Genomic DNA, 14,258 nt, shown 5'->3' on the forward strand with positions numbered 1-14,258 from the left:
TCACGTGAAAATGAAAGGAATTGGTACCAAGACTTTCAACTTTTATTCCAAAGTCATCTTCAGGGGACTGAACAGAGTTAAGAGAATAATATATACAAGAAAGCAATATGGGTCACAGATAACAATAAAATAAGTCAACAAGCTATTTAAGTATGTAAACAACATTCTTCAAAAAGCAAAAACATACTTAGTGGAAATATGTAATTCCTACAAAATGCCAGTACAAAACTATCTGTTTGTAAAAAATCTAACAGCTTGTTTTACTCTTGCATCCTTAAGAATAAAGCTTTTTAACAATTCGTCCATCTTAAAAAGACCTTCGCTCAAATTCATATTACTAAAAGAACTAATGAGGATCCTTCGACCAACAATCTGTCATGCAACGAGGAACTCTTAAAAACAACTGTAGCTGAATTCCAATCTATTGGGTGTTCAAAGTCTCTTACGTGACAAAAAATGGCGCTTGAGCTGGTTGCAACCCGTACATTAGTTATGCTGTGTGACTCTCTTACTTAGTTCCTTACCAGATTGTCCAATATAAGGTAAATTACAAGTTGAGCAATCAATTTTGTAATTTACCTTATATTGGACATATATATATATCCTCTTCTGTATTGCCAGTACAAATGTCTTTTTTACTTCTTACTACTCTCATCTATTTTTAGTTCTCTGAAAAGAAAGCTATTGTGCCGGATTTGTCTGTCCGTCCGCAATTTTTTCTGTCCGCCCTCAGGTCTTAAAAACTACTGACAGTAAAGGGCTGCAAATTGGTATGTAGATCATCCACCCTCAAATCATCAAACATACCAAATTGCAGCCGTCTAGCCTCAGTAGTTTTTATTTTATTTAAGGTTAAAGTTAGCCATAATCATGCGTCTGGCAACGATATAGGCTAGGTCACCACCGGGCCGTGGTTAAAGTTTCTTGGGTTGCGACTCATACAGTATTATACGGAGGCCACCGAAAGATAGATGTATTTTTGGTGGCCTTGATTATACGGTGTACAGAAAACTCGATTGCGGTGAAGAAACTTCGGCGCATTTTTTACTTGTTTTTATTACTTCTTTCTTATGTTGCCCTTTTTCCTTACCGATTCTTACTTCTCAGCCCTTTCTTTTGCATTGCTGTTTATCACATGCAACGATTTACTGTAACATTTAACACCTTCGGTCCTAATTCACATCTCATCTCTTCTGCATGAATTCTCGAGTTTCTCCACGTATATTTCATACGTCATACTTCCATTGTTATCTTAATTCTACTCTCATATTCTTCATTCAGATTTTTAGCTTTCCTCGTTTAATCTGAAATGATAACTTTTCTTTGTTATTCTTGGTTTTTAACCTCTCTATTCAGGAGTTGATTTCCTCCCTTCTATCACCAACATGGCGTCCCTCTGCCAAGCAATTTCTCCCAAAAAGGCTTCGCGTTGCAGTTCATCATTAAAATGGGCCCTTTCTCTCCACAGTGAGCGTCGACGTTCTCAGAGTCACTGGCAAAGGAATGTATTGAATTTCCTCCATATTTATGTGTTGCCTTTTACGGGATCTTTTGTCTACTAGCTTGAGTGTTGTGTGCTCGTTTCGTGTGTTTTTTTTCTTTTTTATTTGGTCATTCGATCGTTCATAATAATTTTGGAAGAGGTGGATATCATGTTTCTATAATAGTTATAAATCTTTGAACTAACTACTGACTTCTGATGTCGTAAAGCGTTATAACTTCAAGTTTATTTAAGTTTTGATTTCATTTAACAGTTTATATGAGGCTTTGTATCCTTATTCTTCGTCTTTCCTTTACCTTGTAAAGTCTTGCTGTTTATTGTCCTGTACTTCGCTCCCTCTGTTCTCCCTTTTTAACTTTATTCAGAGGTCTGTTAAACAAATCATTTATAACTAATGCTGGCTGGTAAAAAGATTTATGCAGGAGCGTGTAATGTCACGTTATTTATAGCAACGATTTTGTGACGTGTTTTTCCTGCAACTAAGGCTTCCCAGAAATAATTTTATCTGCCATATAGATTTTCTATTAGTGGAATCTCTCTCTCTCTCTCTCTCTCTCTCTCTCTCTCTCTCTCTCTCTCTCTCTCTCTCTCTCTCTCTCTCTCTCATGCGAAACAGCAAGAGCATTACGGCTTGACTTCCCTAAGAACAAAATGAGTTAACGACAGGGCTCAAATAATTTTAATGCTTGGAATAACGAGCCCTTCAAGTACCAGGTATAATGTGCAGTCCATCGCCTTTTACCTGCTTTTCAGAGAAGTCCCTTTGTGGCCAGAGTGCCTTCTTAATCATTTCCCGGGAACGTCAGAGAAAAGGAGATTTAATGATCTGACGTCATTAGCCCCACTTTTCGTGTGTCATTTCCAACTTCGCCACTTTAAAAGCTTCATATATTTATATCTAATTATTTCTTCTTTTTCTTTGTTCTTATTTCCTCCGTTCTCCTCATGTGAACACTCGATTCTACGGAAGATTTCTTATTTTGATAAATGATAATATTTTGGCTTGTTTTAGACGAATGTGTGGTCCTCGTGAATAATAATATGGCTTTATTAGTTGTTAACAGAATTTTGACTATAGTGGTCAATAAATGTGAATTGACGGCATTTGAATTCTAAAATTATGCCCTGTTAGTCTTGCCTGCCAGAGTCATTGATAAGAGTTAGATTAAGCTGTTAAACAGAAAAAATTCGTTACAGATTTTGAGATCTGAATAAGGAATTCCAGGCTTTAAAATTTTCTTCAGTGTATGTGTATGTGTATATATATATATATATATATATATATATATATATATATATATATATATATATATATATATATATATGTATGTATATTTGTGCGTATGTATGGATATATACACACACATATATGTATATATACTCATATGTATGTATGCATATATATATATATATATATATATATATATATATATATATATATATATATATATATATATATATATATATATATATATATATATATATATATATATATATATATATATGTTCATGTAATGGTTCATCACTCTCTAAACAATACTATGGCTTCTCGGACCTAATTATGGCTAATTACAGCTCACAGCACATATCTGATTCTCATTCCAAGTTACTAGTCACTGATTTTTAGGGATGACGTTGCTAGCCCTTGTCCCCCAAATGCGCGAAGGGGCGGCTTTTGGCGTCTTAATCCTTTTGCAGTAGTGGCATGTTAGGTTACCATGATCATTTAAAACAACAACAACAACGGGAGGAGCCGACAGAGTGGCATTTCACGGATCATTCTTTTGGAGTCAGGGGTCAAGGAGATACTTTAACCAGATCAGAAGTAAAGAGAAGGCATACGAAAGGTGACCCACAGAAGTAATATATTGTGTAGCATCGCACTTTTACTCTCAAGTGGAAACCGTATAAGATTTTTATTTAAGAAAGCAATACTGCCTCAAGAGTCGTAAATTTCTCCTTCTGATATCTCCCTCAAGTGCGTGCGTCAAATTAAGGAACAGTTAAAGGGAGGAAAATAAATAGAGTAGAGAGATGAACAGATACCCAACCCATAACTCGCGGCCCTTGAAGTTCCCAGAGGCAGGACCGATTGCCACTTGTAGCAATTTTATCGCCTTTTCTAGTATTATATAATCGGAAACGGAGACTTATTTTCATCTTATTTTCACGTTACGTCTGTCTTTTTTTTTCTTTAAATCATCCTTTGAGGGACGTATCAAAAGACATGTCAGTTTCAAAGTTAGCTCACTGATAAAATTCCATTAATCAGGATCAAATTTTGGGAATTCTTTCCATTCCTCTTATGATTTTCTTGAAATTGATAATCTTCTTTCCTTAAAGAGGCAAGTAGTCCTTGGTCCTTTACGCTATATAAAAAAGCCTAGTTACCATCTCTGCGGCCAGCGGCTGAGTTTGTTTACGCTGGGCCGGTGAACAACAAGGAGATACGGCATGTTTTGTTGGGGTTTGGAGTATTGTTGCCACGCCTCTTCTTTTGTTTCTCTGTTTTGAGGGCTCTTTCAGGGAAGACTTCCATCTCTCTCAGTGGAACTTCTTCGTATTTGATGTTTTAGGGTTTATGGTTCGAGTGATTTAGCTGGGATGAGGTTACAGGAAAAAGAAAAGTGGGCTGACGTTTTCCGACCGGTGCTGTGTTTGATGAATGCCTCAGTGATGCTGTCATGCTCCTGCGAGGTGCATTTACTTCAAATATGCTGATTTCCACTATCATTATTACTACTACTACTACTCATACTGCTACTATAACTACTACTTGCACCTCCAAGTAGGCGGATAGTACCGTCAGTGCACCTGAGCGGTGCACTGTGGGCATTACTAAACATGCTTGCAGCGTCCCTTCGGCCCCTGGCTGCACCCATTCTTTACACTTTTTTGCCTTTTAATTTGCCTCCATTCCCATTTCCTTTCTTCAGTGTCACTGTCCAGCCTCTCTAAATATTACTGGATGCAACTGGTGTGTTTTCTCCCGGTTTCACCTTTAGATCCTTGTGCTTAATCTGCATCTATTTAGCTTCCTGCCCAACCACTCAAACTCCATATTTTCCCCGTCTGAAGCACTGAATGGCCGAAAGTGCCCAGTGCTTGGCTTCAAAGCTTAAATTACACGATATCAATCAACTACTGGCACCTTTGTTAAGGCATTTTCATTATGGCTACCTTGATGTGTGTTAATAATTGTTATTACTATTATTCAGGATCAAATGTATATGTTAATGGATGGGTTATCCTTCCAGTGAATGAATATGTGATAATTTTGTATGAGTTAATACAGCTCACTTTGTATTGAGTGTGATGTTGAAGCCTAGTGATAATGATAGGGGTTGTTCCACTATGTGACTCAGCCATTTTGGGCGTTCTGTATACTTATCGTTGATGATACTACGTCTCTCACAGGATGAGAGCGAGGTGTCCAATAAACTAGCCTCTCATGAGGCACAAATCAATTAATCTCTCTCTCTCTCTCTCTCCTTATTTACATACCTCTGTATATGAGTTCTTCTTCAGTGTTTTCATATTCACTTGATCATTCTCCATTTCAGCCATCCGTCTCAACGTTCTCTTCTCTTAAATGTATGTGACAGTATATGTGGATAAGCTGTGCACGCGCTCATGAACGCACGCATGCATGGGCACACGTGCACACAACCATACACACACACACACACACACACACACACACACACACACACATATATATATATATATATATATATATATATATATAAATAAATAATATATATATATATATATATATATATATAAATATTATAATACATATACACACACATATTATAATACATATATATATATATATATATATATATATATATATATATATATATATATATATATATATATATATATATACACACAGTATATATACAGTATATATATCACCGTGATATTTATTTACACAAACATTAAGCTACAAATGGCGGCGCATAGTATCCAGTTCGCTCTACCTCGGAAATAATCCCGAAGGGGAATTATAATTGAAAAGTGGTTTCGTCACCCGACAGGATCGAACGGCCGACCAGGTTACTTTGTTATATTCACAAATGTTAGGTCACTTTGCCAAGTTGTCAAAGTCACTGTTTATCGTTGTTTCTAAACCAGGCAGTGGCTCGAATTCTGCCGGTGAAGAAATTATCATATATAATTCCCCTTGGGTGTAAGTTATTCCCGAAGTTTAGTGAAGTGGGTATTAATATTAATGTATAATATATATATATATATATATATATATATATATATATATATATATATATATATATATATATATATATATATATATATATATATAAATTCATACATACACATTAAACCTGTATATTTTATATATATAAAAGTCACGTATATATTATATATATATATATATATAATTTATGACTCATATATATCGAATATGTGTGTGTGTGTGTGGTGGATATATATATACATACATACATACTTATTATCCACTGGGCATTCACACAAATGTCTAAATGTATGTATGTATGTGCCTGTCTGCAACTGTCTGCTTACATTGTGTATTTATGTATGTTTCAATTTATTCAAATTTAGAAGGGATAAAAGTGTCAAATGTTGTCTATTGTGTCATTGCTGTGACGAATCTCTGCCAACTAATTAACTTTCTTGTTATGAAGATTAAAAACAGTGTGCTATGACCCTCTGCTCTTTACAGGGTGTTTGGGGGTTCTCTCTACTTCCCCTCGTCTAGGATATGTTTGCTTTATTTATTTATATGCCTTTACCTTCTTCCTCTCACTAGGTTATGACCATTTCACCGATGCTTCCAAATCGTTGTTCGTGCCATAGCCTCTGTATTATTTCCTTCCACAGTCTTTGCAGAAATTTCTTTCTGTTCCCTCCATATGAACTTACTGTCTGTTTTTGATTGACTATCTTATTCATTTACTGTTATAAGGGATAATTTTTATTTAGTCAGATTTTGTCTATTATTTTTATTGCTGAATTTTAGTTGGGACAAACTTACTGGTTTCCCTTCTCAGTTAGCTTGCCCAAATAATTGGAGATGGAAGGTGCAGGTTTAGAGTCAGGTTCCAAAACATGACAAGACTCATGTGGCCCAGTGGAAAATGCTGTTTTAATCAGAGAAACACACAAGAGTTAGAACGTTGAGTCAAGAAAATTTCTGTTCCACAGGTGATTGAGAAGGGACTCAGGATATATCTATAAAGAACAGAAATGGTAAGGACAATGTGTGTGCGAAGAGAACAAATAAAACCAAGAGGTTGAATTTTTTTGAAATATTTATACGTTCTCTTGAGTTGGAATTGAACGGAAGACTTCAAACCTGTAAATTTTATAATGGGCAGGAATAATAACATCACGTCTCAAAGACTGAAATTGCATATTATCATCATTTATATTGATCATATATGATCTGTACACTATACATACATGATTCTTGGTGTTACACAAATACATGGATTTTGTCGACTTGAGAATGTATGTGGAGGACATTTAGGTCTGTCTGCTTTATAAATGGTACTAAGAAAAATTTATTCCGTATGTGTTAATTAAAGGCAAATTTAGATGTGCTAGTACTAAAGTGTCAAGTACCACCCCGTCATTGCTATGAAACTGGACGCTGGAGATGATTAAGATTTTGTTATGAAGATTAAAAAACATTAGTGGTAGAATTTTTCGGACCTGTTGCTCTGCTTGCTTTGGAGGCGATGATGGTTTTATCAGGGGTTCTCTCTACTTCAACGTTTCGTCTAGGATATGTTTGCTTGTATTTCCATTTAAGAACGTATGAGTTTTGATAATAATTATAATAATAATAACACTAGCTTGAAAATTTCAGTGGATGCTTCAAATTATTGTTGGGACCAGAGATGGCCTTTACTTAGTGTGAAATTATTCCTGTCTTCCAGTCACCATACCAGTCTTTTCTCCATTGTTCTTTCATTCTGATACGCCCTCCATATGCAAAATGTATTGTCGTTGTTTTTCACATTGAATAGAACAATCAAATTACTTGTTATCTTGTTACTCTTTTTATTTAGTCAGATTTTACTTTTCTTAAATATTTTTATACATGCAAAGGAACAATGATAAACAAACTGATGTTTTCCCTTCTCATTTGCTGTAAAAAAAATAAGTGAATTAAGGATTTGAGTTCATAGAGTAAAACAGAAATTTGACAATAGCATAATTTGCATTTTTTTCTTCTGCTGTTTGTAATCACGATTAAACATTCCAGTTACAGCGGTGTTACCTGCAACATCCTCGTGCTAATGAGGTTTGCCGAGAATAACGGACTCCCGATCGCATCTATAATCAGAACAGAATCGTCGTTTGGACAATTATCACCTGAAGCCTCTCGATCAAATAAAACTCTCTTCTTCTTTAATTTTTCTTGTATTTATTTACCGTTCTTCTTTTTGGAATTTTCCTTCTTCATTTCGAAAAGGTCAATCTCTCAATTTGTCTTATTTTTGAATATGCTCTCTTCTGGAAAATCTCAAAGAACTGAAATCATTCCCCACTTAATTTCTCCTTTTTTTTCTCTTCGTTGTTTCTTCCTCCTATTCCGCTTCTTCACTTGTTCATTCCACGTGATTCTTGGTGTTCCAGTTTAAAAACAGGGTAATAAATTTTGTCGAATTTGAGAATAAATGATCCAGGAGGACATTTAGGAGTCATTCTCTCTCTCTTCTAGAAATGGTACCATTAGAAAAATTGCTGAAAAAATCCGTATGTCCTGATGAGATAATCAAAAGGTCAGTTAGTGACATGTCATTTTATTTGTCTTCACCATCTAGATTTGGGAATGCTCTGAAACTGGACGCTGGGATGCAGTTGATGTGAAGTTCTAGGAACTGGGATTAAATGGCAGGAAAAGACATTAGTGGTCTGAATTTTTCGGAGGTTTTATCAGTAGTTCTCTATATCAGCTTTTTATAAATATATGCCTATATATAGTTTCTGGATATATTGTGGGTATTCCATAAGAACGTATGAGTTTTGATAATAATTATAATAAAATAGTAATTTTATAAAATATATATATACATATATAAAATATAATATGTATAATACTATAAAATTCATGGAATATATATAGGTTATCCAACTGGGACCAGAGTTATATACTTTATATATGTAAATTATATAGACCTGTCGTAAATTAAAATTTCAGACATTATTCTTTTCCATTGCATCCCCATTCTTGAATTTTTAAAACTCCCTACCGCTAAAATGTATTATCTGTAACAAAATTTATCATTCAAATGGAACATTGCAAATTAAACGAAAAATCTAAAATGGCAATAAAAGTTCTACAGGAGTAAAGGGAAAAATATATTAGACAAAAATTTTTCTTAAATAACCAAACATATCTAAAAAAAAAGAGTAACAAATGATAAACAAACTATGCAATAAGTCCTCCTATTTGTGATCCAAAATAAGGAAAACAGAAATTGAGGATTCTGAGTTCACATAAAATCATCAAATTTACGATAGCATAATTTGCATTTTTTGAAACTTTCTTGCCCTGTCTTGTGGTAACGATTACCGTTCCATTCCAGTTACAGCGTTAAAGACCATAAAACAAATCGTGCAAATGATTTTTGCCAAGTGGAATAACCCACTACGGAACGTTATCGTCTCTTTAGTAAAACTTCCACAGCCGAATCAGTCGTTTTCAGTTTAAAAATCACCTCCACCTCTTGATCCAAATTATAAATTCTTCTTTGATGTTTCTTGGTATTGAAAAAAAAAAAATGTTTATCTACCAAAGGTCATTCAGAATACTTTTGAGGCACTTAATATTAAATTAATATCTAAAAATCCTAAGACCTTCTCCTCAGTCTCTCCTTTTGTCTGATTTTTTTGGTATATGCTCTTTTTTACTTGCTAAAGATTTCAAATTAGTTTCTCTTCTTCTGATTGCTCAGAGTCCTGCATTCTTCCTCAGTTACTCTGTGTCCTTTCAAATCAAAAGACTTCCTCTCATATAAAAGATCATGCAAGAAATATCATTCCACATTTTCATTTCTCCTTTTTTTGTTACTTCTTTGTTTCTTCCCCTATTCTGAGATCGTTAACTAATGTTCACATTCCTTCACGTAACAGCTAACTCTTCCTCCTTCCACTTTTCGTTTAGCAGTGAACAGGTTAGTATCAAACTTTTATCAATCACCCCTTTATGTAGACTAATTAATGATCCAGTGACTTTTAACCTCCTCTTAAGATTTTTTTAGAATTCTTTTCATTTTATATTTAATGCCAACCTGAACTTGATATCTCGAAAATTTTGTCAGGAAAAAAATAAAAACCTGTCTACTGCTCCTATTCAAGAGGTAAATTTTTGTTAGTGGACATGTCATTTTATATTATATTCACTTCATCTAGGACTATATAATACCCATCATATAGCTGTGTGTGTGTGTTGATGTGTGTTTTAGGAACTGGGCATTAAATATTACCTAGCCAAGGAGATGAAAAGAAATCTTGGTAGGTCTCCCTCTCTCTCTCTCTCTCTCTCTCTCTCTCTCTCTCTCTCTCTCTCTCTCTCTCTCTCTCTCTCTCTCTCTATTCTAAGAAAATCTATATAAACTGATGTTTATAAATCAAACCTATAAAAAAATTAAACTTTATTTCCAAACCCAACATGAAACAAGTTAAATAAAAGACAAGCTAAAGCATATTATTTAACCATCAACTCAAACGTCAATAAAACATATGTGATAACAAATATAAACACAAATTCCTTTGTCCACCCCCGTCACTAAGTTCTGTGTGTACCAGGGTATAAATATAAGTTCATTAAGACAAATGTCTAAACAGTCATCTAAGTCATTTCCCATGCTTTTGCATAACTGTGTATATCTTCATCCACGATACATCTGTCAATCGAAAAAACCTAAAATAATGTGGGATATCTCCCAAAACAAATAAATGTGTAAACAATAAAAAAATATAAAAGACATGATAAAATACACTGAAAGGTACTGAATGTCAGTGCAGTGTGTCAACTGTGTGTTCAACAGGTAACTGGACTTAGTAAACTTAAACAGCTCCTCAACACAATATAACATTTTCTCATTCAAATGAAATCCCAATTCCCAGCGTGTCCAACACGTCCTTTAGATACGGGAATTTTCAGGCCTCTCAGTGAATTGCTTCCCAAGAGCGCATTGCATCAAGTTAGTTATCAACGTATAAACACAATATATCGTTTCCATTACACATCCAAAAATATAAACCAGAAAAATTATAAAATTTCCGGCAATAAAAATATTACAGTCTCTAAAGTCTTCAAACGATATTAAGTCACCGAAATCAATTTTGTAATAAATAACCAGATGTGACGAATACCTAAAAAAGTAAAGAGTACAAATGATGTAAAGCAAAAATATGCAATAAGTATGATATATTCCATGTAGACAAACATAAGAAAAACACAAATGATGAGGACATATATATATACAAATGGCTGAAATAACATAGATGATAAAATAGTAATGAGTTTTGAAACTATATTCTCAAAATCCTGTAATAATGGTAACCTAATGAAGGTCCACAATGAATGGAATTAGTGAAAGACCATAAATGGCAAATAAAACAAAAACACTTGAAAAGCCAAGTGGATTTAATGCAAAACTTCCATACAGAAATAACACGTGAACTCCTTAATACAACAAACATCCAAATCACCCCTCATAAAATAATTCCAAAACAATTTAAAACACGGATCCACATCCACACTTATTAAGAGAAGGTCAAAAGACAGAATAACCTAACACATACTTTAAGTAAACTATTTTGATTCAAAAAATATCGTTGTGATCTCCTCTATCATTTCAATGTTAAACTACTTTTGAGCAAAACCAGGTAAAGTGATATTAGAGCTAAAACCCACAATGCCACAGTTCTTGACTTCACCACTAAATGTGCAAAACTGTTCAAGGGGAACAAATGAACACTGAGAAAAGCCACTTAATATTTAATGCATAAACTTCAGACAGAAATAACACCTGAACCTCTTAATACACAAACATCCAAAAACCAGTCACCCCTTATAAAATAATACCCAAAACAATTACACTACTAAACACGGAAAACAACACATCCACACTTACACAGGGGGCCCAGAAAGTAAGAGAAGGTCAAAAAGACAGAATAACCTAACACATACAGGCTAAGTAAACTATACAAATAATGGCTTCAATATATATCGTTGTGATCTCCTCTATAATTTCAATGTTAAACTCCACGTCTGGAGCAAAACCCAGGTAGGAAGTGATATTAGAGCCCAGGCAGCCAGAATGCCCACAATGCCATGATCTTGACTTCACCATGAAAAAACGCGGGTAACGTACCAGATTGTAGTGAGGTCCCTCTGACTAGCACTAAACCATAAGCAATGCTGATTAAGAAGTAATTCCAACCAATGCAGGGATAATTAGAAGGACGGATTAATCCAAAGGCTAGCCGTGATCTGTAAGGCATCCAATGCAACTGCAGCAACAGGCAACAACTGCAGCGATCAATTTCAGAAGGAAGAAATCCCAGTGACCTCTCTCAACGGCTGCCCTCCACAAAAGAGCCTCCGACCACACCTCTTCATATGGGAGAGACCAGGCACCCTAAACCATGTCAAACAAAAACAATTGTTAATACAAATGTTAAACAAACTAACAACCAGTTAGGAGGAGACAAGAGATTTTATAAATTACTTTCTAAGCGGCTCAATACTAACATAAAATACAAAACTATATTATATTAAGATATAAAAAGGCAAATCGGGCTGCATACTGACACTTCCTCTCCCAACAGAGAAAAAAAATTACAATAAAAAATTTTTTATAGACTACGTTAATAAAAAATTCAAATAATAATTAAAGTAACTTAACAGACTAACTTAAAAATGAATAACGTCAATACAAAGTAAAGTACCAAGGCAAAATTACCACAATGATAATACCACGTAGCAAAATGACATTAGGCAAAAATACCATGCAAGACAAACTGTCAACAGTTGTACCAAACATTATATATTACCACATAAGATATAAAACCTTAAGCTTATTGACAATGCTTACAAAACATATCACAAAATAACTTCAAAAATACAACATACATGGCATACAAACCAAAACTCCTGTAAACTCAAAAGTGGGGTGGCAAGAGCAAAGGTTAGTAGATTCACAAATAACAACCTATGTACAAATATCGCTGATATTACATAATAGCAACACATATCAGGGTTTTCAACACAAAACCTACAAACCACCTCCACAACTCAAAGCACACGGACTAAACCATTGAGCTTAACATTTGCTCCTTTATCATAACCAATCGGGTTTCTGAGTTTTTAGGCCAAAACAATTATCACCACAAACAACACTGTCGTTATACCAGTGATTCACTGCACTCACTATTATATCCTTTAAAAATAATATCCACACCAACCCAGAACGACACAGGGAAGATCAGCACGGACCTCCCCTGCGCAAGATAAACACGCAAAAATTATTGTAGCCCAGTTATAAGCCTGAAAATCAAGATACCCGATTAATAAATATTATATAATCGCTTTAACTCCCAATTAACCTTATTCCTAGGTAAACCTTAACCTAAGACAAAACCCGATCAACAAGTATTGACCACTTCATCTCACAACTAACATCAACCTGAAGTAAACCTTAACCGAAGACATAGGCGGGTCATTCTTGCTCAGACTTGTCCCCAGACATGTCGAAAGGGTTGTTGTTGTTGTTGTTGTTTCAGATTTAGCTGGCCTTGTGCCAGCACGGGCTCTTGCTCCTAGAGCAGCCCGTAAAAAAAGGGGACGAACGTCGAAAGAAATGACATGGCCATTGACGTTACGACATGGTCTGTGTAAAATTGTAAATTGCTCATTTGCTTCTTGGACGTGCTGGAGTGATAGCCGAGGTATCTTTCCAACAGCGAACTGAAAACTATGGCAATTTGTGCTATAGTTTGCGTCAAAATGAAGAACCGTGTTAAGAAAAGAAAGAGATATTGGGGAAAAGACTGGTTGCTTCAAAGAAATGTTTTCTCATGCATCCCTCAAAACTCAAATGTCATCCAGGTGATTGGTAGAATTATTTGAGGATGGACGATCAAATGAACTAGGAACCGTGTACAAGAGCAATTCATGCATTATTTCAATGGTGAGGGAACTTTTGAGTGGCAACAGGAGCATATATAAGTAATTTTTTCAGATAAGCAATCTACTAGCCTATAGGCTATGTTTTAGAGCAAAGTAATTTGTTAATGAAATCAATTTTATTTCATAATTGGTTGGCCCGATGATTTCGTACACTCTTGCCTTATTTTAGTTGCTAATGACAATAAAAGCATCAGGTCCTATTATAATGGACAATCCAGTGAACTAGGTAAATGTATATGTGAGAACTTCATGGATTTTTTTTTCAGTGGCGAGGGAACTATAGAATAGCAAGGCGAACATATATAATTGCATTTTATTTTAGATAAGCAAGCTGCTATATTTCCTTTTTGGGAAAGTTTTGTGTAATATGAAATTTATTTCATATTTGGTTGATTTTGTACACTCTGCCTCATTTTATTGACTAATGAAGATAAAAACATTAAGTCTGGTTATAAACTTACCTCAACAATGCTAGATGCTGTCTGACGAAGGGTTTCGGGATCTCGCAGGAACAAAACTTGATCATAGTACCAGAGACTTGGCACGTAAACGTCTTCTGCG

General features: G+C 34.7%; 1 protein-coding gene across 8 annotated transcripts in view; it reads left to right on the top strand.

Annotated features, from left to right (window-relative positions):
- The window catches only part of Piezo (piezo type mechanosensitive ion channel component), a 366,537-nt gene that overhangs the window by 119,207 nt on the left and 233,072 nt on the right, over nucleotides 1–14,258 (top strand). The gene's annotated exons all lie outside the window — the stretch shown is intronic.

This window comes from Macrobrachium rosenbergii, chromosome 48 (assembly GCF_040412425.1).
Source record: "Macrobrachium rosenbergii isolate ZJJX-2024 chromosome 48, ASM4041242v1, whole genome shotgun sequence".
In the NCBI taxonomy this organism is placed as follows: Eukaryota; Metazoa; Arthropoda; class Malacostraca; order Decapoda; family Palaemonidae; genus Macrobrachium; species Macrobrachium rosenbergii.